Here is a 27,378-nt window from a genome sequence, read left to right as displayed (position 1 = left end):
GGAACAGCGTGCCCCACCCTGAAGGGAAGAGAGTCTCGCCTTTATCAGGAAAATTACTTAATCAATCCAATTTCACATTTTCTGCTTCCAGTCATTACTAGATTGTTCACTCGCAAATGCAAATGGCAAGGAAATCTATATTCATTAAGGTTTTCTTTTTCCTAGAGTTTCTGTCAAGCCATCAAGGAGGCTATCAGCTCATGAAGGTGACGTGAAAAAGCGGGACCCAGAGACGCAATCAAGCCCGCTTAATTAACTCATGTGCAGGCGCCCGAGGAGACAACCAAGTGCCATTTATAAAATGTTACTGCTTTAAAGGGGGGGCCATTCCTTGCCAAAGATAAACATCCAATTCAGACAAAAGCTCTTCCTCGCTCCCTTAAAGAAGTCTGGAGAACTGAACCTGGCCATCTGGAAAGTACTAGAAAAAACAAAGTGGAAAATAAAACCCTTCTTCTCGCCGGTGCCTCGTCAGGTGCAGAGAGAGGCAGACGCCTCCAGGTAATGCCTGAGCTCCAGGTAACACGCAGGCCGTGGCTGTGCCAGAGCCACACTCCTCCGTCCATCCGGTTACACTCAACTCACAAAATGACGGTGACTCCGGCAGGAGCCGGCTGGGCTGGGAGCGCCTCTGCCGGCATTCTCGCCCATGTCTTCTGTGGCCACCCCAACACCGCCTGGCAGCAATTCCAAGTCGAAGGTGACTTTATTTTGTTGCCGAAAAGAGACACTCATCTCCTGGGTTCGCCTACTGTCGGCAGAGCCATCTCATAGCCCAGGGCTGGACCTGGGGGACCTGGGGCAAGATGTTGCGACTCCTCCTGACCCGGCACAGAGGAGGTGCTGGGATCGCCCTCACGACAGGAGAGAACCAGGCCTCGAAGGATCTGCCATTTCTGCAAGGTCGAAGGGCACCAGTGTGGCAGTCGGGACCGGAGTCCTGGTCCAGCCAGCTGTCAGCATTCCCCTGAATGCCACGGCCTCCCACAGTGAGCTCTCTGCCTGGAGGATTGCGGATTCATCCTCTTTTTGGCCCCTTGGTGCCTGTATTCGTTTGCTAGGGCTGCAAAGAATCAGATGGGTAACAATTGATATTTACTGTCTCTCAGTCTGGAGGCTGGAAGTCCAAGATCGAGGTGTCGGGAGGGGTGGTTCCCTGTGAGGACCTGGAGGGAACGATCTGCTCCAGGCCTCTCTCCTTGGCTTGCAGATGCTGTCTTCACGTTCGCATGGCGTTCTCCTGCTGTGCATGTCCGGCTCCAAATTTCCCCTTTTCATAAGGACACAAGCCATATTGGAGTAGGTCCCACCCTAAGGACCTCGCTTTAACTATCTCCAAATAAGGTCACGTGCTGAGGCACTGGGCGTCAGCAGGCCAACATGTGAATTTTCGGGGGATGCAGTTCAGCCCATGAACTTGGGCTGAGCCAAGAGCACCACTGTTCCTGTGTTACAGGCACAGAGAGAACCCCAAAACCTCGCCAACCCTGAACCTATCACCACCAACTCCAGGGTGGGGGGTGAACGGGCATGGCCGGTGTCAGGACAACTCGAGGGCAAAGCTTTTCTCCAGGTGGCCGTGGAGGCCACGTCTGAGGACACTTGCATGAAGGCAGTCAGTATAACTAAACGGCAGGGAGCTGTTGGAGTCCACGTGGGCCCTGGGCCCCAGCATGAGCATTGGGAGTTCGGGCTGAGACGGGGACACCCTGTGGGGGTGGGCAGGGAGGCAGGGCACGCCACGTCCACTCATTCCCCGCCCTCCACCTTCGAATACTCACAAACCATCATAACTGACAGGACCTCACGCCCCAGGTTACTCACATGCTGGGCTCCTTCACACCACCTCACTTTCATAAGCTTGAATTTTACTTCAAAAGAAAACCGAGCATCAAGCCGGTAAGCGCGACTTAACTGCTGGATCCAAAAGGCAGACTTCAAGGTGAGGCCCAGCCAGAGAGACACAGAAGAAGACAGAATCCCAGGACCAATAAAGTTACAAGAAGTTACACACAGAGGTGTGAAGGATCTGGCGAAATGGCCAGAAAGCGTCTTCAGAGCCAACCTGGGAGTAAGTGAAGTGTCTCAGGAGAGCCAAAGAAACGCAAAATAGAACCGAGAAACGGAGGACGTCAGCCACGACTTTCTTACAAACCAGGATTGCGGATTCAAAGCGTGCAGAATAATCAAGCTACGCTGAGCAGGGCCCTGGGCTTGGTGGGCTGCAGGACCCGGGCCCTGCAAATCACAGAGGGCTGGCTAAAGCAACAGAGAGCGCCACATGCAGACAGGGACCCCGGGAAAACGCAAATCCTGGTCCCAGCCATACACCCGGCTGATGGTCCATCTCAGAGACTGAGATGGAAGGTCTCTACTGCTGGGCTGGTCCGTTTCCTTCACGAGTCAATGTCCTGTGACCCTAAGAAGGCTTAAACCTAAGGACAGACAGGAAGAAAGAAACCAAAGGCATCTAACTAGTCCTGTACATTAAATCCAGAAATAAAGTTTAATTTTTACTCACTGCGCCCGTTTATACTTGGTATTGAAGATTAATCTTGTTATCCCAGCCAAGCACGCAACTGAACGACAGACTTACACTTAGACATAAGATCTTACACTGAAAGCACAAGATAATCTCAAAAACTGAAAACAGGTGCAGGCCCAGTGGTGTAGTGGTTAACTTCAAGCACTGGGCTTCAGGTGCCCAGGGTTCGTGGGTTCGGGTCCCCAGTGTGGACCTAGCACTGCTCATCAAGCCATGCTGTGGCTGCATCCCACAATACAAAATAAAGGAAGACTGGCACAGATGTTAGCTCAGCAACAATCTTCCTCAAGCAAAAAGAGGAAGATTGGCAACAGATGTTACATCAGGGCCAATCTTCCTCACCAAAAAAAAAAAAAAAAAAAATTTCTAGAATGTTTCAGAGAACTTAAGATTCCCTCCTATGTTCAGTATAAGAATTATTTAAATACTTGAAATGGAACTTTTTGTTACAGTTTAAGGGAATTTGAGTTTGTAAATGAGATCCCACTATTATCAAAATGCATTAAGGGATCGTGAAGTCAACTAGATTCGTAAATAGAATAATAGTCATAAATCAAATTTACAAGTTTTAAGAAAGTCAGCTTTTTGGACTTGTACCTCTGACAAATTAAATATTAATTCTAAAATCACAAGTAACCGAAAATCCTCTTTGCTGGAGTGGCGGGGGTGGGGGGCCTCGGCTCGGGGAACAGTGAAGATTCACACCAGCTCGCCGCTTCCCATGACGGAGAAGAAGTTCTCTTTCTAGCCAAGACTCTCAGCCTGCCTCTCGCTCTTTCTGTTAAAAAGGAAGATCGGCAACTGCCCGAGAAGCCTGAAGGCTCCCTGGCCCAGCCCACCAGGACTCTCCCACCAGATACTCAGAAGGATCCATCCTTTCGCTCTTCCAAGAGTCGATTGAGCACCAACTGCGTTCTGAGCTCTCTCTCCAGGTGCCTGGGACACACCGATGAACAAAACCGATACGAACCCCTGCCCCCGACAGCTCCCGTTCCACCGGGCGTTATCCCAGAACGGAAGGCAGAACAACTTCTCAGTTACACGAGCCACTGTTATCCAAAACCGTGCGACGGAACCCACAGGAGCATTTTACTCGTCTGAGCAAACTGCTGGACCTTCCCGGGGCAGGGGTGGGGGGTGGGGAGCGGGTCCCAAGATGCCAGAATCCCAAGCCCCGAGCCGCAGGCTGAGCCAGCTTCCGCGCACGCCCCAACCAACCTTCAGGCGGGCCGCACGAGGTGGCGCCAGGATGCACGGCGGCGTTCACGGACCGTCTTGCTCTCTCTCTCCACCTGGGCAAAGCCTGTGTTCTCGACTGGGCAGTAAACTCTTGAGATCAGGGACCCTGTCATTTCAGACTTGGTGTCCACCCTCTAAATGGCACCCTGGTGGGCGTTTTATAAATAATTGTTGATTAACTGGGAGGAAATTTCTGAGCACATCTCCCACCCACGCTCAGCCCAAGGGGAGGACATTTAAAGCAAAAGGACTTAATCACCATCCCCGACCGTGAAGGGTGGGAGTCGGCCCCTGCTGTGAGCTCCCACGTCAGAGAACTCCACGTCCAGACACAGGGACAATAAGTGCTCACGATGGTGAGCGAGTTAAGAGCTGACAAAACACTGGTCCAGCCACCATGTCACGTCAGCCTCACAACCAAGCCTTCCAGAATGAGCTTTCAGTTTGCGCTGTTGCCTTTCTATGTTATGAATTTGTGGGTGATCCAAGTAATCTGAGTAGAGGGGACTCTGGGGCCACCCGCACGGCATCCTTCCCAACAGGACTGTAATCCCAGAAGGACCTGCAGCTCTAGGGGAAAACCTCCCCATCTCCCAGCCAGACACGGGCCGAGGAAGGTAAGGGTGACATCAGGGGAAGTCTCTCCTGGAGCTTCCAGGGGATCCTCGCCGGTCCCAGGCCCCCTGATGGACACCGCTGAAGCCAAGTCGGGTCACCGAGACCATGGAGAAAAGACAGCCCATGCTGTGGACGTCACGCCTTGCCAAGGGGAATTTCAATTGCCTGTGGCTGAAAGAGATGGCCAGCAACCCTGTCCAGGATGAGCAGACTCCGTGGCCCTGGGCTGCACGCGTCTGTGATGGTGGGGACAGCGTCAGAGGCATTAAGGATGCGAGAAGACAGCAAAACACCAGACAGGAAAGCCCTCCGCCCAAGAGAATGGTGTTTCACTTCAAAACAGACTCTTCTTCCTAAAGGCAGACACAGTTTTGTTTTCTTGTTTGTTTTTTAAGACTTTATTTTTTAGAGCAGTTTTAGGTTCACAATGAAATTGAGGAGAAGGTATAGATAATTCCCATATATCCCTTCACCCCACATTCGCAGACTCCCTCTATATCAACATCACTCACTAGAGTGGCCCATTTGTTACCAAGGATGAAGCCACATCGACACGTCATCACCACCAGAGTCCACGGTTGACGTCAGGGTTCGCTCTTGGTGCTGGACGTCCTGTGGGCTGAACACGTGTGTAAGGACCTGTGTCCACCATTATAGGTCATCCGGAGTAGTTTCACTGCCCTGAAATCCCGTGCTCCCCCTGTGCATCCTTCCCTTCCCCCAGCCCTGGCCATCACTGATCTTTCCAGCATCTCCATAGTTTTCCCTTTTCCAGAATGTCATATAGTTGGAATCGTACAGTATGTGATTCTTTCACCAAGATTAGCTTCTTTCACCAAGGAATGTGCATTTAAGGTTCCTCCATATCATTCTTATTAGTGCTCAATAATACTCCATTGTCTGGATGGACCATAGTTTATCCATTCACCCACTGAGGGCCTTCTTGGTGGCTTCCAACTTTTGGCAATCATGGGCAAAGGCGCTGCAAACACCCACATACAGGTTATTCTGTGGATTTGCTTTCGGCCCCTTGGAGTAAATCCCAGGGACGTGACTGACTGCTGGATTGTCCGGTAAGAGTGTGTTTGGTTTTTCTAAAAATCATTTTATTGATGACATAATGGCTTATAACACTGTATAAATTTCAGGTTTTCATTACTATATATCGGTTTCTGTGTAGACTGCATCGTGTTCACCGCCAACAGTCTGGTTTTTATCCATCACCATATATATGTGCCTCTTTACCCCTTTCGCTATCCCCCTACCCGCTTCTCTGGTAACCACCAATTTGCTCTCTTTATCCAGGTGCTAGTTTATCTTCCACATATGAGTCAAATCATCCAGTGTTTTTCTTTCTCCATCTAACTTATTTCACTTACTGTGATATCCTCAAGGTCCATCCATGTTGTCACAAACGGCACAATCTTGTCCTTTTTTATGGCTGAGTAGTACTCCACTGTGTGTGTGTATATATATATACCAAATCTTCTTTATCCATTCAACTGTAGAAGGGCACTTGGGTTGCTTCCACATCTTGGCTATTGTGAATAATGCCACAATGAACACAGGGGTGTGCTAATCATTCCGGATTGTGGATTTCAAGTTCTTTGGATAAATACCCAGTAGTAGGTTAACTGGGTTGTACAGTATTTCTATTTTGAATTTTCTGAGGAATCTCTGTACTGTTTTCCATAGTGGCTGCCCCAGTTTGCATTCCCACCAGCAGCGGATGAGGGTTCCCTTTTCTCCACAACCTCTCCAACATTTGTTATTTTTTGTCTTCACGATTATAGCCATTCTAACAGGTGTGAGGTGGTATCTCATAGTAGTTTTGATTTGCATTTCCCTGATAATTAGTGTGATGTTGAGCATCTTTTCATGTGCCATTGGCCATCTGTATATCTTCTTTGGGAAAATGTCTGCTCATGTCCTCTGCCCATTTTTTGATTGGGTTGTTTATTTCTTTGTTTTTGAGTTGTACGAGTTCTTTTTTTGGTAGGGAAGGATTCACCCTGAGCTAACACCTGTTACCAATCTTTCTCTCTTTTTTTTGCCTCCCCAAAGCCCCAGCGCACAGTTGTATATCCCAGTTGTAACTCCTTCCATCTCTTCTATGTGAGCTGCCCCCACAGCAGACGGATGGTGTGGTTCCACGACCAGGAAACAAACTGGGACCCCCAAAGTGGTGAGAGCACCGAACTTTAACCAGCAAGCCATCTGGGCTGGCTCTGTAGGAGTTCTTTATATAGTTTGGAAATTGACCCTTTGTCGGTGTGGGTGATCAGAATTGACCACTCCAAAATGTGTCTCTTTGGCGTGAGGATTATTTGGGGCTGGTTACTTTTAAGAAACAGGAGAGAAGCTCGGGAAATGAGCAGAATTTAAGCTTTGTGAGAGACATTTACTTTCGTAAGGGAAATCTCCGTCTGTACAGGTGTCTCCCTCTCCGTACGAGGAAGAAGGGGGGATGACCTTATCTCTAGAAACTCTTATCAGTGCGGAAGGCAAGGACTGAAATCTGTATAATAACCTCCCTCTTTGTTCACTACACTTGTCTGGTGATCTCCCATAACCCGCTGCCCCCACCCCCAACATCCTCCTTTGTCTTTAGCTGAAGATGGTATTTAAGGGAGCCACCTTCAGAATTCTGGCAAGTTGCTCAGTCTTCCTGGGTTTTTCCCATGTACGCATATTATAAAGCTCTGTTGGATTTTCTCCTGCTATTCTGTCTCATGTCAATTTAATTCGTAGCCCAGCCAGAGGGACCCAGTGAGTGCAGGAACGTCTTCCTCCCCTACATCATATGTATGATTCACAAAGATTTTTCTCCCAGTTGGTGGGTTGTCTTTTCATTTTGTTCCTGGCTTCCTTTGCTGTGCAGAAGCTCTTTAGTCTGATGAAGTCCCATTTGTTTATTTTTTCTTTTGTTTCCCTTGCCTGAGGGGACTTGGCATTCGAAAAGATGCTGCTAAGACACATGTCAAAGAGTGTACTGCCTACATTTTCTTCTAGGAGTTTCATGGTTTCAGGTCTTACCCTCAAGTCTTTAGTCCATTTTGAGTTAATTTTTGTGTATAGCGAAATATAATGGTCTACTTTCATTCTTTTGCACGTGTCTGTCCAGTTTTCCCAACACCGTTGATTGAAGAGAACTTCCTTTCTCCATTGTATGTTCTTGGCTCCTTTGTCGAAGATTAACCGTCCACAGATGTGTGGGTTTATTTCTGGGCTTTCAATTCTGTTCCATTGATCTGTGCGTCTGTTTTTGTGCCAGTACCATGCCGTTTTGATGACTGTAGCTTTGAAGTCAGGGATTATGATGCCTCCAGCTTTGTTCTTTTTTTCTCAGGATTCCTTTGGCTATCTGCAAGCTCTTTTGTTGTTCCATATAAATTTTAGGACTCTTTCTTCTATTTCTGTGAAGAATGTCATTGGGATTCTGATTGGGATTGCACTGAATCTGTAGATTGCTTTGGGTAGCATGTTTACTTATGTAAGAAACTACCATCCATCTTCTAAAGCAGCTATACCATTTTACATTCCCATTAGCAATGAATGAGAGTTCCTGCTGCCCTACGTCCTCAGCGGCATCAGGTGTTGCCAGTGTTCTGGATTTTGGACGTTCTAATAAGTGGGTGGAGGTATAGTTTTTTTTTTCCGCAACTTTTTATATTGAGATAATATTCACATAGCATGAAATTCGCCATTTTTAAAGTGCTCAGTGCAGCGGTTTTAGCTGTATTGTGGAACCATCGCCACTATCTAATTCCAGACCATTTCCGTCGCCCCAAGTGGAAACCCCATGCCCGTTAGGCAGTCACTCCCCATTCCGTCCTCCCCCAAAATCCCCTCCCCAGCCACTCCTGCCCCCGGCAACCAGTACTCTGCTTTCTGTCTGTATGGACTTGTCTATCCTGTGCACTTCAGACACATGGAACCATACAATCTGCGTCCTTCTGTGTCTGGCTTCTTCCACTGAGCATCCCATGTTTTGGAGGTTCATGCATATTGGAGGCTGTTATCAGTGCTTCCTTCCTTCCTATGGGTGAATAACAGTCCATTGCGTTGATGGACCACATTTGTTCATCCACTCATCTGTTGACAGACACTTGGGTTCTTCCCACTTTTTGGCTCTTGCGGATAGCGCTGCTATGAACGTCCATGTACGTGTTTTCACTTCTCCCGGGTATGCGCCTGGGAGGGGAACTGGTGGCTCATATGGCAACTCCGCATTTAACTCTCTGAGGACCTGCCATACTGCTCTCCGCGGTGGGCAGCCACGTGTTAACCACTATCACCAGTGTGGCTACTAGAGTTGTTCTCCTCCATCGTTGTCATTTTGTCTTCGAGCTCTTTATTTGTGATTCTCCAGGAACTCCTCCCCTGCGGTCAGATGCATTCATCCTCGGCCACCAGACCACAGAAAGCGATCATGGCTCAACTACCGTATTTTTTTTAAGGTCTCTGTTTTAATGATTGCAAGATAGGTCAAACCCTGTTTATAAATGAGTTTGTGCACTCAAAGCTTTGTTCAGTGTTTCATTCTACAAGTTTTTACTGGGCACCCACGACATGGCAGAGCCCGTTTCAGGCACTGAGGACCCATCAACAGACAAAATAAAGACCTGCCTGCAGCCACCCAGGAGACAGAAGCAATGGCGGTAGCTTGAGAAAACTAATGGTGCATATGCGCTTCAGCAAGGGATTGGATCCTGAGCCTCAGTTTCCACATCTGTCAAGTGGGCTTACTGCCCCCCCCACCCAGCAAGGCTGGTGGGTTAGGGTTAAAGAGGTCGTCTGGTGAGACACTCGCGCGTACCCCACAGGGAGGGGCTCAAAGGATGGCACCTGGAACAACAGGTACCATAATGCGGAACGACCTGAGCCCAAGGCGTGCACGCACACACGCGTGCAAACACACATGCATGCACACACGTGCACACACATACCCCTTACGGTTTAGACAAGAGGTTCCTAAATTCCGGCTTCTCTAATGGAGCCCCCACCTTCGGCTGCCTGGGGAGAATCCGGGGGCGCCCCCTCCTGTACGAGATCCTGAGGGTCCGCAGGACTCGCGGGGCGGGCTCCCTGGGGGACGTGGAGGATGCAGTAAACTGCCAAGTGTCTGCAGGTCTGTGGCGGACACACATGGACAAATACTCACCAAAGACCCTCCTCAGATTCTCCGTGAGTCTGTGGCCCCTGGATGGGAAACACAGACACTGAGAGACCTTCTAAGGGGCCCTAACACGGCAACCCTCAGTCCTAGGGGTCACCAGAGGCTCCGCGTGTGACACCATCCCTTCCGTGGTCCTTCAAGGTGAACGCCCAGTCTCACCGCCCAGGAAATCCCTGGTTCGGCCACACGGTTCCTTTCATTTGAAACAGACACGTACAGACTCACATTCACCTAATTTCACGTTATTTGTGTCCACTGTCAGCCGACTCCTTTCTGACCAGAGAGCTGTATCTCTGAGCCTCAGTAAAGCCGGCTGCACCCGAGGCCAGGTCGTGACTCCCTCCACTGGCTATTTCCCACCCCCGGGCGCGGGCGAGACCCAGGCTTCTGCTGGAAGCACCGACCGAGGGCGCATCCTGCTCCGTCCGGCCGGAGAAACCACATTCCAGCTGTGGACAGGGCTCTCCCGCTCCAAAGAACTCGCCCGGCAGCCTCAGGGCTGGCGGTAAAAACAGCTCCGGAACAGACGAACCACGTGGTTTAGCACCCTCTCTGCCCTCACCTCCGGCGATCCTCTCACAGAACAGGGTCCAACGCAGCCCCTCGGGGTGGGTGGGAGCACCACCCAAGGGACTGGGCCGTGCCACAACTCAGGGCCGTGTTTCAGGGGGGGCTTGCTGCAGCCCTGGAGGCTTCCTTACCCCCCCGCTCAGGGTAACAGCTCCCGAGACTTCTGCAGGCTCCCTGGCACCCCATCTCGGACTCAGGCCAGCACACACCACGCCAGTCAACTCTCTTTTTTAAAAACTGTTTTGTTGGGATGTATTTCGCACACCACACAACTTGCCCATTTAGTGTACAATTCAGTGGACTTTAATATATTCATAAACTTGGGTCAACCATCACTTTATCAATTACAACACATTCCTTTTTTATTTTATTTTATTTTAATTTTTTTAAAGATTTTATTTTTGCCTTTTTCTCCCCAAAGCCCCCGGTACATAGTTGTATATTCTTCGTTGCGGGTCCTTCTAGTTGTGGCATGTGGGACGCCGCCTCAGCATGGCCTGATGAGCAGTGCCATGTCCGCGCCCAGGATTCGAACTGGCGAAACACTGGGCCGCCTGCAGCAGAGCGCGCGAACTTAACCACTCGGCCACGGGGCCAGCCCCATCAATTACAAAACATTTCTATCACCTCAAAAAGAAACCTGCGTGTCTTAGCCATCACCTCCATTCTCCCCAACGCTGTGCTCGTCCCCTGGCAACCACTCAACTGCTTTCTGTCTCTGTAGATCGGCCTGTTTGGGACATTTCAAGAAATGGAATCTGACAATATGCGGTCAGTCAATTCTCTCCCTCTTTCTTCAATTCTCTTTTGAGAAAAGCTCTGCCCCGGCCCAAAGTTAACTCTGCCCACGGTTCTTCTAAGTTCCACATCTGAATCACTTCAAAATATGAGAGGGCAACACACTTGAACCACGCTAGCTTAGTGTCCACCTCAAAGCTGCTTTTGTTATGTCCTTGGCTTTCACTGAGGTCAAACAGTGTTTGAAGACTACATTGATTTTTTTTTGGAAAACCCCAAGTGAAAACACCATGTCACATGAAAAATATTCGTCTTAGACTAGAGTGCCAAGGGAAATCTGCTCTCCAGATGAGCGAACAGCAGACAAGAGAACTCTGTTATCCCATCTTTCCCTTTTCACCCTGGCTGCCAGGAAGCTCAGAGATAAACATCACATATAAGTGTAAAAATGCTCTCTTCTCCCACAGGTTGGTCTTAGAGAACCCTAAGGGTTAAAGTGGAGATTTACCAGTATGACCCACAGCAGAATCGTTTGGGAAGCAAGCTAAAAAGACACATTCTTACTGAAGTGGAGTTCTTGGGGATAAGGTCTTAGAATCTGCAAGATGCCCAAGAACTCCTTTTACTCAATTCAGAAGGATCTACGCGAGGAGCACAAAGAACAGCTTCCCTTTCGAGACCCTGTCAAGTCAATCTGAGTCCTCAAAGGGTGTCAGCAGTTTCCACAAATAATCAGGCCACCGTGGACCCGTGCCGCCTCCTCGCCACCAAACCCCCAGCAGGGCGCTGCAGAGCCCACGGACGTTCCCACCCCATCTCTCCTGCTCCCCTTGCTCCCCAACCCCAATGCCGGGAGATGTGTCTACCCCCACTTGCCTCGCTGGGTATTGGGGTCTACACTGGCGGGAGGAGGCAGAGGGCGAGGAGTGAGAGGGATGCCCAGGGGCCCCGAGCTTGTTCCCGCCATGGCACTGCGATGCCCAAGGCAGCAGCTGTGTCCCGCGCAGGCCCGGGGAGCTCGGTGGCCACCGTGCCTCCCAGAGAAGGCACAGAGGCGGAGGCGGAGAGACCTCCTGGCTGAGTAGGAAATCCAGGCAGCCGAGGGGACAGGAACGGGAAGGGAGGCACACAGAGCAGAGGCGAGAGCCCCAAGTCCGGGATGGAACCTTCAGAGATGTGGAACCTGCCAAAGGACAGTTCTGGAAGCTGCACGTTGTCACTCACGGGCGGGTGGCCTGGAAGGGACCCACCTCTTTGTGCCTCTGCCTCTCCCACCATAAATGACAGACCCACTTACAGGGTTCAAACTGTGAGGCTGTGACGTACCTACCAGGTTTCGCACACAAAGATCCTGCGCAGCTGGAGCCGACAACGGGGGAGAACGGACCAGACCAGAACTCAGAGGGCAGGAGGAGAGGGGGCAGGCGCTCCGGTCCCCGTCCTGCTCCCCAGGCAACGGGGACGAAGCCGCTTAGGCATCTGAGGTGCCACGTACATCTGTGGAGGAAAACTTTAATGCCAGAAACACTCTGGGGCAATTCCGTGGGAGACCGGGGGTGTCCGGCCCTGGCCCGGAGACAACAGCGAGGGCACCCAGTTGTGCTGAGAGGATGCAGATGCTCAAGGCCCGCCTGGCAGTGCCCAGCAGGGGCCTCGCAGGAACCACCTGGCACACGCTGGGCGGGCACTTTGTTCAGACAAGCCTAAACCTTTCCTGGCGGTTGGCTTGGGGGCACATTCTGCAGAGGAGTGACAAGTAATGGTGGTCCTGCGCACAGTAGCGCCGAGCCCACCCCTCAAAGGCTTCAGCAGGGCCCCAGGGAGCTGAGGTCGCCGTCCTCCAATACGCCCGCCCGGGCAAACGCCCTCACGGTGACCAGCCCTGCCATCAAGGTAAGCCCAGCAGAAACCTGAGCCTGGACACACAACACCCCACTTCCCTTCTTCCTCCTCGGCAAAGCCTTGACAGTCACCGGTCCCCCACAGAGGTGCTCTCCTGGATTAACGTCACGGACAAGGTCCTGGGGCTGCTGGACAAATGGCCACAAACTGGGCAGATTATGGCAACACGCATCCATCCTCTTGCAGTTCTGGAGGCTGAAATTAGTTTCAGTGGACTGAAATCGAGACGTCGTGGGGCCGCAGTCCCTCTGGAGGCTCTGGGCGGCGTGGGGGGGTCCTTCCTGCCTCTTGCAGCCTCTGGGGCTCCAGATGTCCTGGGCTTGTGGCCACGTCCCTCCAGCCTCTGCCTCTGTCCCCACGTGGCCTCCTCCCCGTCCATATTCAAATCTCCCGCTGCCCTCCTCTTGTAAGGACCCTGTGACGGCATTAAGGGCCCATCTGGATAATCCAGGGTAATCCCCCATCACAAAGTCCTTACCTTAATCACAGCAGCACCAACTTCATCATGAGGTGACACACACAGGTCCCAGAATTGGGACTTGATGCGTTTGGGGGGTGTCTCAACCCTCCCCCAGTCGCCTCCAGCTCCTCCTGGCGGTTCCGGGGCTCCCTCCGGAGAGCTGAGGGCGGCCTCCTTAATGCAGGGTCAGAGAGGGCGCAGATCTGCGGCTCCATCACCCTCGCCTGGGCCGGTACTGACCCCGGAGAGGGCACCGTCACCTGCTCTAGGCTGGCCTCCCTCTCAGCTGCTTGGACCCCCCCGTCCCCCCGTGGTCCAGCTCCAAGCCCAGGATCCCCAGGGCCTAAACTCTCTGGAATTCCAGAGAGTAACAGCAATAAAGTGAAAAGGATCAAAGCCGGCCCTGGAATTCTGACGCGGAGGGGCTGTCCCGACGCGGCCCCGGGGGTGCACAGCGGGAAGGGGCCTAGGTTGACCGGGCTCTGGGGTGTCTTCCCGTCCCCTCCCGGCGTGCACCACCTCTGCTCCACCGTGCCACTGCACCAGGACTCCCCCAGTCCCCCTGCCAGCGGCTGCCCCGGCCGTTCTGTGCAACTGCACCGCTTTCCACCCTGCATCGGGGGGCAGGATGCTCCCCAAACCCAGACCTCATCTTGGCCTTCTCTCCACTAAAAATAGACCCTGGCTCCCTCGTCCCCAAGGAAAAGTCCAGATTCTGACCATGCCAGGCCCTAGCCAGGCTTCTGCGCACGCTGGGCCCTTTGAGCAAAAAATTCTTCCAACTCCTCACTTGTCACTCCAGGAACCAACTTAGACTCTCTGCTGACGAAGTTTCCCTAACTGGCGTGGGTTGCCACACACGTACACACGGATGCACACACACAGATGCACACACACACAGATGTACACAGACAGATGCACACACACAGATGTACACACACAGAGATACATACACACACACAGATGCACACAGAGATACACAGATGCACACACAGACACACAGAGAAACACAGATGCACACACAGATACACACAGGCGTACACACACAGATGCACACAATGTACACACACATGGATGTGCACACACACAGATGTACATACACCAACATATATACACACACAGATGCACACACACAGATGTACAGACAGATATATACACACACACAGATGCACACACAGATACATACACAGGTATACACACACAGATGCACACACACAGGTGTACACACAGATATATACACACACACAGATGCACACACAGATACATACACAGGCGTACACACACAGATGCACACACACAAACACACATATATACACAGATGCAAACGTATAGACACACACAGATGCATGCACACACACACACACACAGACAGCTTGCCCATCCCTGACTTAGAGCCACACACGAGCACCCAGTCATGCAGGGAGGTACTTGGGTACCATCCCGGCAGACGGAGCCGCCCCCCAGGCCCCCCTTGCAAATTCCGCTTGGCGTGTCCCTTCACCACCCAGGAAGGTCCCCTGGAGCGCCCGCCGTCCTCTCGCGTCACTGATTAATCACCGGGGGGATCTGATTAGACCCAGAGTGGAAAAGATAATTTGAGGCAATAACAAAGAACACTTCAGGGAAACCAAACCCTCGAATTCATTAATCTAACGTCTTGAATCATCCGTGAGGATCCGCGGCCCCGTGAATTAATTCTGCTCCTCCAAAGTGGAACCCTTCCACCACTGATTATGCGACATCCTGGCTACAAACTAAATTACCACTCAAGGGTAATTTTCCATTGGTTCTGAGTGGCAGCAGGAGGCGATCACCACAGAAGGTCTGAAACCCAGAATCCATGCACTTGATTACGGGATAAAACGTTTCCACTGCGCAATGACGCTGCAGCCAGGGCAGGGGGACGTGGGGCGCCCACGGGGGATGCGCATGGTGAACAGACGCCCTGAGGACTTCAGGAGGCCACTGAGGCGTGGGGCACCTGAGGACGCAGACGAGGCAGCTGAGAAGGAGAAAAAGAGCCCAGAGACCTTGGCCTGATGAGTAATTCACCTCCCCTCCCCACACCCGGGGACCCAGCATCACCTGGGACCACAGAAAACCAACATCGGACAGATGGAAACCCTCCTCACCCACAACGCCAGGGCCACCACCCTTCCTCCAGCTGAGCCACCCTGGGACGCTCTTCTTGGTCTAATCACCCAGTGGACGTCACCCGCCATCCGAGACACGGTCCACTGTGAAGGGGGAGAGACCCCAGGCCAGGAAACCAAGATAACAACAAACTCGGTCCCAGCCCCTCCTGAGCTGCCCAGACCAGCTTGTCTTCCCCTCCCCTTGTAGATCGATGACCACCATCACAGAGAGGGATGCTCTGAGACTGAGTGCTCCCCACCAGGCGGGAGCCAACGGTGAGCCTAAGAACAGGCTCGAGGCCCAGCCCCGACAAAGGATTTCCAGAGAAACAGGGCAGCACAGCATCAAGACTCCAGGATGGTGACACGCAACAGCTCGAACCGCTGGTCAAGGGTCCTTTTCTCATGAAGAAACTTGGAGGAGGTAAGACGGTCTGGATGCAAACTGAGGCTCAGAGAGGTGCCACCCGCTCGTGGACCAGCAATGCCCTGCCGGCCTGAGGCAGATGCCCCCTCAAATGCAGAAACGCACCCCACTGTGGGCCCCGAGCCCTGCCTCCAGCCTCTGCTCATAATCGATGGTGAGTCCCAAGGAAAGCAAAGGCAGTCGCTGCCGACAATGTCACAGGGTTCAACCTAGTGCCTGGAACATCCCGTGTGAACTTGGACCACCTCTTCTCCCTGAGCCTGCTCCTACCTCTACAAGAAAGGGGCAGACCACGTTCTCCGCTCGAGTCACGCGTTCTCCTGTGCATCATGTGACAAGGCTCGATTGCGTATCACGTGAAGGAGCAGGTGCCACGTGCACGCTGGGGTTCAAAGCCAGGTGGTTCCTGATAGGGAACAGCATCTGGCGTCGGCTAGAGACAGAAGAGTGGACTGCAGGCTCTGCTTACCCGGTCGGGACAGCTGGGACAGGCCTCCACGGAGCCCCGTCACCATCCCCTGCCAGGAGAACGCCCATCTCGCTGGGGGAGGGGCGGGAGCGGAGGCCAGAGCAGCAGCTCAGAGCACGTGGAGGGACCGCGTGGAAGGGCGTGAAAAAGGGAAGGGCAGGATTGGAACTGGACTTCAGAGAGGACTGGAGAGCTGTGGAGGTGGTAGGATAACCAGTTAGGAGGCGACCCCCCCAAAGCCGGTGGTGACCAGGAGCAGGGCAGGACCAGTGGCTCCGATACGATACTCTTGCCTGCTGTCTTCATAGCCCAGGACGTGTATTCTTACCAGGGTCCCGGAGGGTGAAATGGACCTCAGTGTTTTTAAGTATAAAGCACAGATATGCTAGCAGAACATAAACAGATATAGGGCATTTCCATGGTATTCAAATTTCACTGGGGTGGACAATTTGGAAAAAATGTCTAAAACGGCTTTTGGACAGGTGATAATAAAAAAAAAAAGGCTCTCCTTTTTCTTTTTTCTATCCCCCCCCCTCCCAGAAACACTGTCCAAAGGGGTCTGGACCACACAAATCTGCCTTTTATGGTCCCCAGTACGTGGGGCCAGGCTGGGAGGCATCGCCCCGCAAAGAGCCCAGTGTGTGCCGAGCCAGGGCTGAGTTGAGCCGCTGGATACCGACATGGCTGTGAGCAAGGAACCTACCTGCTGGGACCCTGTTCCCTCCCCTGAGAACAGCAATAATTTTACTTTATTTGGGAAGTCAGCTACGGTAAGTATCAACATTCAGGTGACATTCAGCAAATGTCGATTTTAAGCCCATATTGCAGATGAAACGACACCAGTGGTGCACAGAGTAGGTGCTCAGTAAAACAGGTCTGGGTACCGGGCAGCGAGCTCAGGGCGTGTCTTGACCTCCTTGGGACCACAGGTCATTGATCCGGGTGACCGGACATAAACAGGTGACCTCTGGTCCATGCAAAAATGGAGCAGGGCCACCTGCAGCACCTTCTCCGCCACCCACCCTTGGCCACAGGCTGAGTCCAGCATGAGCAGTGCAGCTAGGACGTCTCAGAGCAGAGACGAGAGCAGAGCTGGTGTCTCGAGTCACGGTCCTGTTACGTCCCCTCAAGGCTGCGTGAGCTGGGCACCAAGGGGCAGCTTTGTTTCTCCAGCGCCAAGGACAACTCCGTCCACCCTGTCCCCACCCTGACACCAGCACTGAAGGCCTGACCACAAGGAACTGACTGTCCTCGGGCCACAGCGCAAAAGGCGTGAGGCAGACCACACCATGACAGCGGCGACTGGCTTGCAGGTGACACAGACAAAGAGAAAATGTTCTAACTCACCAAAGGTCCTGGCAGCTTGAGCCCGCAGAAAGGCTCCTTACAACGGGCTCCCTCGGGGCTCCAGCGGGCCAAGACACGGAGACTGGAGAGATCTCCTGAGCTGCAAGAGACAACGAGACCAGGGCGCAGTCAGACAGAGACTGTCGAGAGGCAGGACGTTAAAACTTCAAGTGCATCTTTATTTCCCTGAGCGGAAAACCAGCGACTGCACGTCTGCTTCTGGAAAGATGAGGTGGGCATCCTTCCCCCTATTCCTCCTGTGAAGCACAACTAAAAACCCAGGATGTTGTACAGAAAGCAAACATATGACTCTGACAGGCGGACAGAGGAAGGCAGGCTGCCTAGGAACCATGGGATCCCAGGAAAGGCCCGGTGGTCAGTTCTCTGGGTTGCGTTTTTGCCTCATATTCCAGGCATGGAGCTGAAGAAGCCAAAAACCCAGAAACACCAGTAGAAACAGACAAAAAAGATGCAACGAAGGACTGCTATCTCAAGCCAAAGGACCAGGAAAGTGGCCGCCTAACAAGGCGATAGGTTTAGACAATAACCACTCTACTCCATCCAGACACTGCAGAAAACACTGTGCCACGCCACCCTGATCCACAGCAGCAAAGCCGGAGTGGGGAGGCCAGGCTTCCACTCCCACGTGGCTGTAATGAGGCACCCACACATCCATTGGGGGTGTCCAATAAGCCCAAGTAGGGAGCTGGGACTTTCTTCCCCACCAGGTGATCACGAATCCTCCTCGTGTCGCCTGCCTAGTGTGGGGAGCCTGGATTTCCACACCCACTTGGCAGTAGCAGGGCACCCCTCCCTCACCCAGCTGGTCTGGTGTCAGAAGAGGGCGAATGGAGAGCCAGGACTTTGTCCACCGTCCAACATAATGAGGCCACTCCCATCACAGGATCGACGGGGACCACAGGAGGAGCAGGAACTCCGAACCCACCAGCAATAACAAGGAGCCTCCCCACTCGAGTATTGACAGAGGCCAACTGGGGAACCTGGACTTCTGCCTCCACCTGGCAGCAATGAGGCAGCACCTCATTCTCACTCTCCAAAACAAGCCAGCTAAAACAGAAGGTCCAAGGAAGACCCACGGTCTCGTTAACATAATATGAAAACGGACACATTCCACCAAAAATCATCCATCACGTCAAGAACCAGGAAGATCTCAAACAGAAAAAAGACAACCAATTGGATGCCAACACCGAGGTGACAGAGATGTTAGAACAATCTGACAAAGACTTTAAAGTGATCATGACGAAAATGATTCAATGAACCCTTATACACATGCTGGAAACAGATGAAAAAACAGGAAGCCTCAACAAAGAGACAGAAAACCTCAGCAAAGAAATAGAAGATATAAAGAAGATCCAAGTGGAAATGGTAGAACTGAAAAACACAGTAACTGAAATGAGCAGCTCAGTGGGTGGACTCAACAGCAGAATGGAGGGGATGGAGGAAACATCAATGAACTAGAAGACGGAATAACAGAAATTACTTGAACTGAAAAAGAGAGAAAAGAGACTAAAAGTAAACAAATAAACAGAGCCTCAGGGACCTGTGGGACTCTAATTAAAAATCCAGCATTCAACTCATCAGAGTCCCAGGAGAGAGGAGAGGGGGAGAGTCTAAAAAAAGTACTCGAAAAAGTAATGGTTCGAAACTTCCCAAATTTGGCAAGAGACATAATCTTAAGGATTCAAGAAGCTGAACAAATTCCAAACAGGAAACACTCAAGGAAATTAACACCGAGATGCATCATAATTAAACTCCTGAAAACTAATGACAAAGAAAACTCTTGAAAGCAGGCAGAGAAAAATGATACCTTACCCACAGAGGGAAAACAACGGGAGTAACAATGTATTTCTCATCAGAAACCAGGAAGGCCAGAAAGAAATGGCACAATATTTTTCAAATGATGAAAATAAAGAACTATCAACCTAGAATCCTATACACAGCAAAAATATCCTATAAGAATGAAAGGAAAAATCAAGACATTCTCGGATGAAGGGGAACTAAGAGAATCTGTCAACAGCACACCCGTCCTAAAAAATGGCTAAAGAAAGCTCTCCAAACAAAAAGAAAACTGTAAGAGAAGAAATCTTGGAACATCAGGAAGGAAAAAATAACACAGTACGCAAAAATATGGGTAAGCACAATAGGCTTTCTTTTTTCCTTTCAAATTTTCTAAATTATGTTTGACAGTTGAAGCAAAAATCATTAACACAATATGATTTGATTCTAAATGTATGTACAGGAAATATTTAAGACATTTTTGTTATAAATGGGGGAGGATAAAGAGACATAAAAGGAGGTAAAGTTTATATATTTCACTGAAACTACTATCACAGTAGATAGCAGTAAAGGGACCTGTATACAAGCCAACGCCCAGAGCAATCACCTAAAAAGCTACAGAAAGTTCAAAAAGTTACAGATAAATCAAAATGAGATTCCAAGAAATATTCAAATAATCTAAAAGAAGGCAGGAAAAAAAACCAGAGAAATGAAAAACAGAGAGAAGAAACATAAAGCAAAAAATAAAATGCCAGACTTAAGCCCTAGCATATTATTAAATGTAAATGGTCAAAATACCTGAGTAAAAAGACAGAGATTGGCAGATTGGATCAAAAAAGATTCAAGAAGACCCAATTACATGAAGTCTACAAAAATTCACTTCAAATATGACGACATAGGCAGGAAGGAAGTAAAAGGATGAACAAAGGTACAGAATGCAAACATTAACCAAAGGAAAGCAGGCATGGCTACATTAATAGTAGATAAAGTAGACATCAGGGCAAAGAAAACTATCACGGAGATGAACACTATATAATGACAAAGGGCAATCCACCAAGAAGATATAGTAACCCTAAGTATGTATGCATCAAACCACAGAGGAGCAAATACATGAAGCAAAAACTGATGGAACTAAAAGAAAAAAGAGACAAATGCAAAATTATAGTTAGAGACCCCAACCCCCATCTCAACAAGTGGACAGAAAAATCAGCAAGGAGACAGAAGCACTCGGCCACACCATCGACCAACAGGGTCTAAGAGACATTTACAGAACATTCCACCCAACAAGGCAGATATACATTCTTTTCAAGTGTTCACGGAACATATACCAAGATAGACCATCTCCAGGGCCATAGACAAGTTCAACAAATTTAAAAGAAGGGAAATCATCCAGAGTGTGTTTTCTGACCACAACAGAATCAAACTAGAAATCCATAACCAAAAGGAAACAGACGTCTCCAAATGCTTTAAACAACACACTTCTAAACAATCCCTGGGTCAAAGAAGAAGTTCCAGAGGAAATTTTGTAAAAGTATATGGAACTGAACAAAAATGAAAGAAACATATCAAACTCTGTGGGACCCAGCTAAAGAAGTGCTGAGACAGATATTTATGGCACTAAAGGCATGCATCAGAAAAGAAGAAGAATCTCAAAGCAAATTCTAAGTTCCCATCTCGAGAAGCGAGCGAGAGGAGGGGAAAATAAGCTTGAAGCAAGCAGACGGAAGGAAACGAGGATCGTAAGAGTGGAAATAAATGAAACTGAAAACAGAAAAACGCTAGAGAAGATCAATGAAAGAATGAGCTGGTTCTCTGTAAAAGTCAATAAAATTGACAAAACTCTAGCGAGACTGACAAGGAAGAGAGAAGACACAAATCTCCAGCACCAGGGCTGAAAGCGACGATCGGCTTACACACCTGTGGACGAGGAAAGAGGGAATACCACAAACAGCTCTGCAGACATAAACTTGACAATCCAGACGAAAGGAACCAATTCTTCAACAAATACAAACCATCGCAACTCACCCAATAGGAAATAGGTCCTCTGAAAGCACTGTAACTATTAAGCATGTTGAATTCATAATTTTAAAACTCCCAGTTTCGTAAGAAGAAAGAAATCTCCAGACTCAAACGGTTTCACTAGAGAATTCCATGAGATGTTTAAACAAGAATTAATACCAATCTCTTCCGGGAAACAGGAGGGAACACTTCCCAACCCATTTTATGGAACAAGTAAGACCTTGATACTAAAACCAGATAAAGATACCAAAAAATAAAACCCCCACAGATCAATACCCCTGATGATTACGGCATAAAAATCCTTAACAAAATATTATCAAATAGAATTCAGCGATACTTGAAAGGAATTGTACATCATGACCAAGGGGGTTTTACTCCAGGGACTCAAGTCTGGTTTGATTTTTTTTTTTAACCAATCAATGTAATACTCTATAGCACAGGCCAAAAAAGAAAAATCACACAATCCTATCAATCAATGAAGAAAAAGCACTTGACAAAATTCAACATCCACCTATGAAAAAAATTCTCCGCAAACAAGAAGAGGGAGAATTTCCTCGACTTGATAAAGAATGTCTACAGAAAACCGTCAGCCTGCTGTATTCCAAATAGGAAACAATCAAAATGCTCTCCGTCTAGGAGCGGGAACAAGGCAAGGATGTCGGCTCTCATCAGTCTTACTCAACATTACTGACTTTCTAACGAGCAATAACGCCAGGAAAGGAAATAAGCATCCAGATCAGAAAGGAAGAAATAAAACTGTCTCTATTTGCAGATGACATGACTTTAGAAAGTCCCAAAGACTCTACCAAAGGAAAAAAAGAAACCTCCTAGAAATAATAAATGGGTTGAGCAAGGTCACAAGATCGACATATAAAAACCAATTGTATCCACATATACGAGCAATGAACATGTGGACACCGGAATTAAAACTACAATACCTTTTATCTGTGCTCAAAAAAAAAGTGAAATACTTAGGCATAAACCTAATAAGTCATGACTGGTATGCTGAAATCTATACAACACGGATGAAAGAAATCAAAGAAGATGTGAATAAGGTGAGAAACACACCCTGTCCACGGATTGGAAGGCTCAGTGCGGTCAGGACGTCCACTCTTCCCAAAGTGACATACAGGCTGAACGCAATTCCGCCCAAAATCCCGGCAAGCTATTTTTGTAGATATAGACAAGATTATTCTAAAATTTATACAGAATGGCATTTAAAATCTATATGGAAATAAATATAAAATATAAAACTTATATGGAACATAGCAAATTTGAAAAAGAATAAAGTGAATCAGTCCACCCAATTTCAAGACTTTATTATGGAGCCATGGTAGCCAAGGCCGTGTGGTTCCGGTGGAAGGACAGGCACAGAGGTCAACAGAACTCAACAGAGAGCCCAGAAACAGACCCACACATATATGCCCAAATGATTTTTTTTTTTTTTTGAGGGAGATTAGCCCTGAGCTAACATCTGCTGCCAGTCCTCCTCGTTTTTGCTGAGGAAGACTGGCCCTGAGCTAACATCCGTGCCCATCTTCCTCTACTTTATATGTGGGACGCCTACCACAGCATGGCTTGTCAAGCAGTGCCATGTCCGCACCCAGGATCCGAACCGGCGAACCCCGGGCCGCCGAGAAGCGAAACGTGCGCACTTAACCGCTGCACCACCAGGGTGGCCCCACGCCCAACTGATTGTTGACAATGGTATGGAAGTCATTCAACGGCGGAAGGGCAGCGTTTTCAACAAACGGTGCTGGGGCAATTGGACATGAACCACAAGATAATGGCCATCAACCTGAGTCTCATGCCCTACGCAAAAGCGAACTCAAAACGGATCACGGACTTCAATGTAAAACACAAAACTATATAACTTTTAGGAAAAAGCCATTTTCTCGTAAGAGAAAATCTTCGGGATCGAGACTTAGGCAGCAAGTTCTTAGACGTGACGCCAACAGCACAGTCCACAAACAGAACACTTGATAAACCGGGGAGCATCATCAAGACTGTTGTTCTGTCTACGACCCTGTCAAGAGGGTGAGAATGCAAACCACAAACCGGGAGAAAACCTGTGCAAACCGTACATCTAACAGAGGATTAGTGTCTAGCATATAAAGAACCCTCAAAACTCAACAGCAAAAAAAATTTTTAAAATCCAATTTAAACATGAGCAAAAGACACAAAGAGACATTTTACAAAGAAGAGAGCTGGATGAGAAATAAGCCCTTGAAAAGATGTTCAACGTCATTAGCCCTTAAAGTAATGCAAATTAAAACCACGATGAGATATCACCAGCCACCTGTCGGAGTGGCTGAAATAAAACACAGTGAGAACAGCAAGCGCTGGGGAGAAGAGGAAGGAAGGGGTGCACTTGGCCCTTGCTGGCGGGAATACAAAACCATGCAGCCGCTCAGGAAACAGCATGGCGGGTTCTTAAAAGTCTAAACACACAACCACCATACAACCCAGAAATGGCACTCGTGGGCATTTTTCCGGGGGAAATGAAGACTTATGTTCACACAAAAACGTATAAACTAATGTTTATAGCAGCTTTACTCATAACAGCCCCAAACTGCAAACTATCCAGATGTCCCTCGCACGGCGCGTGTTTTAACAAAGTGATGCACGCACACCATGGAATACTGCTCAGCCAAAGGAGGGAAGGACCATGGATATGCACAACAATCTCGACAAGACCATGCTGAGAGACAGGAAAGAGCCGATCCTGAAAGGTTCTTACTGAACGACTCCATTTCTGCATAATTATCAAAATGACAAAATCCCAGAGATGGAGAACAGATTAGCGGCTGCCAGGGTTGAGGGGCCGACGTGGTAGGAAGAAATGTGTGTGGCTGCAAAAGGGCAGCAGGAGAGATCCCTGTGTTGATGGAAATATTCCTATCCCGACTGTATCACTGTCAGTGTCCTGGTTGTAATAATGTAGCAGAGTTTTGCAAGATATTATGTTCCCGATTCGCTTCTGCCCTCAGCTCGATTACCAGAGAGGGCAACAGTGCAGGATGAACTCAGCTTAGCAACAGTCACCGTGTAAAGATAAAATATTCATTATGCCTGCCGGCTGAACCACAGCGCAGCGTGACCGGCAGAAGCATGAAACCGGCCGGCGTCTCCACCGTGATGTGTGAGTGAACCCTTCTGTGGTCCAAAGGCAGTCGCGGAGCGGCTAGGAGGGACTCCCCACCTGTGGAGATGCCCAAACCCATGCACGGTGCCCTCTCCTGGTAATGCCCGTGGTCGGTTGTCACAGGAACAACTTCAATCGGTTCGCACCTCCCTGGACCTACCCTCTGGGGAAGCCCTCTCCACGTGACCCTGGACTTGGTCACTCTGTTCTCTTTGGCCAAATGGACAACAGCAAAGGGACAATAGCAAAGGTGATGCAAGACGAGACTGAAAAACCAGTGGCCCATGGGAGCTTGCTCTCTCTTGCTATTCTCAGGAACCCTGCAGCCACCAAGTGACCAAGCCGGGCTAGCCTGCCGGGCGACGGGAAACAGATGGGTGCTGTTACCCCCACGGCCCCAGGCAACAGCAAGCCAACCCCCCAACACGTGAGTGAGGCCAGCCCACCAGCTGACCACACGTGAACGCAGCAGACCAGAAGAACCGTCCAGCTGAGCCCAGCACAAATGGTCGATTTACAGAATGTTGAAACTATCTGGCCCACAGTTTGGTTTTATAAATAAAGTTTTATTAGAACACAGCCATGCACATTCATTGACATCTTGCCTTTGACTGCTTTTAAATAAATTAAAACATTTAAATATGAAAAACCAAAGGGAATTGGGTGGCAAAGTTGGAGAGGGGCTGCATAGCACACAAGTGAAAAATATTTGCTCTCTGGCCCTGAAATAAACGGTTGTTGCTTGACCTTTTATTTTGTTGTTTTGCCCCAACTTTTGGAGTGGTTTGTTATGCAGGAAAAGTTAACTGATACAACCCTCAACTTAATAGTTACTTATTAGGCAGGTGCTGCCATCTCCATCCTCCAGATCAGGAAACTGGGGGTCAGAGCAGTTAGGGATCAGGCAACCCCCAAGGTCACGTGGGTGGTGCACCCAGGAAGCATCTGGCAGAGCGGGATTTTACCCTGGTTTGTCCAACACCAAAGGCCCTACCCTGCCTTTCTAGAAAGGGCTCCTAAATGATTATTAACTTAATGAACATTCCCTCTCCGCCTCCCAGGCCCTCTGCTCCCTTTTCAATAAAAGACGGCGGGATAAAATTTCAAATGGACAAAAGCACAGCCACGTCAGCAAAAGCCATCTGAGAGCCGAGACGGCCCGCGTGGAACAGCACACCTCGCGAACCCACCCCCCCCCAACCCTGGCCATCTGGAGCTCCTGGGGGTGGAAGTGGAGGGGAGGGTGTCTGCCCCTCTGGGAACCTCCCCCTTGGGACCCCCCCATAAGTGATGCACAGTCTGCTGCCTCTGTCCCCACTCCCTGTGCACAGGGACTAAAGGAGGAGCTCTGGTAACCCCCAAAGCTGCGATGTCCCCTGCAAGGGCAAGAGGCAGCCTGGGTGGGGGGCTGCCAGGTCCACCCATCATCCTGAGATTCCACATGAACCTGGCGCACCCACATAGCCCAGGCCAGAGGCTCTGCAGAGAACAGGCGGCAGGGGTGGGAATTCACCACAGAGCCTGTGCCGAAACAGGAGGTCCCCATCAGGACAGAGGACGGGGGTTTACAGACTCCAGCACCTGCATGTGGATGGGTCGCACCTAAACGGACTAAGCATATACTGTCAATAATGGTAACAAGAGCAGTTCGCAGTACAGGAATGCTTATTATAGTCTCAACTTTACGTAAATTCTCTTATTCAATGCTCACAGCCACCTGAGGTATGTTACTACTCCATTTTAAGGATGAGGAAATTGAGGCCCAGAGAGGTCAACTGGCTTGCCCAAGGTCACACAGCAATTACGTGGCAGAGCTGGCCAAGTGCAGCACTTCTGAGAGCCACAATGCACCACCCACTTAGAGGACACACGAGCACACACCTGGGGGCAGTCCCGACACTCCCCAAAGCCCCAGAGATCTGGGGCAAGAGGACAGACGTCAGAGAACACCACCCCACCCTGGCCGGCGCTGTTCTGCCACGTGGCCCAAATCCTCCGGACAGAACACCCACCACCACAGCCTGGGAGACCAGTGTGCTGAAACACCGCACACGCTTTCCTCTGCCAGGATCAACGCGCCGGTCAGGACCCGGGTGTGTACGAATCCATCGAAGCACGTTTGACAAGCTGGATCCATCTGCGTCCCCCATCCCCCTCCGGGAGTTCCAGGGAGATGGGCTACCCAAACACAGTCACGGGGGACAGATTTCATTAGAAGGGGACAATCCAACTAAAAGTCACACCACCATCTTATTCACAAAGGTCCTGGGGCCTTCAGGAAGGACCATCCACAGATGACTGGTAGAGGCCACTGGGCACACTGGGAGGGATGGACATTCTGGGAAGGAAGCTGGACAAAATGCCCATGTCCCTCCCGGTTCTAAGACCGGCTTGGTTAAAACCCATGATGCTCCAGCTGACTCGTAACCCCAGTCAACGCCCCTCTCTGAACCTCAGTTTCCCCTTCTGTAAAATGGACATTAAAACGCTTCCTCCCAGACAGAGGCTGTGCAGATTCCATAAGACGACAGGCGTGGAGGTGCCCAGCACAGGCAGGAACTAAAACGCATCCTGACCCAGTTTGGAGATAATATACAAATAATGACAATTCTAAGAATTAATCAGGCTATCTGCAAAGATACAGCAACTACTTATATTTTATGTGACAGCATCGTTAATAGAAAATAGTTTTCAATGAGGGTTTACCTATTATGATGTAATTAAGTGGGGAAGCCTGGCAAAGAAATCATTTTTGCCTCAAAACGTGGAACAACGTGTATCCAGCCAG

General features: G+C 49.8%; 1 protein-coding gene across 3 annotated transcripts in view; it reads right to left on the bottom strand.

Annotated features, from left to right (window-relative positions):
• SHANK2 (SH3 and multiple ankyrin repeat domains 2) overlaps window positions 1-27,378 on the bottom strand; it is a 559,847-nt gene that overhangs the window by 518,116 nt on the left and 14,353 nt on the right. For 2 of the 3 annotated variants that reach the window (XM_046643794.1, XM_046643795.1), the window contains exon 2: window positions 17,630-17,729. The exons of the other annotated variant lie outside the window; for it this stretch is intronic. The gene's annotated coding sequence lies outside the window, so the exon portion shown is untranslated. The remainder of the gene's footprint in view (window positions 1-17,629; window positions 17,730-27,378) is intronic. 3 annotated transcript variants of the gene reach the window in all.

This window comes from Equus quagga, chromosome 17 (assembly GCF_021613505.1).
Source record: "Equus quagga isolate Etosha38 chromosome 17, UCLA_HA_Equagga_1.0, whole genome shotgun sequence".
Taxonomy (NCBI): domain Eukaryota; kingdom Metazoa; phylum Chordata; class Mammalia; order Perissodactyla; family Equidae; genus Equus; species Equus quagga.
Note: the sequence above shows the minus strand (reverse complement) of the source record. Positions and strands in the feature narration are given on the sequence as shown.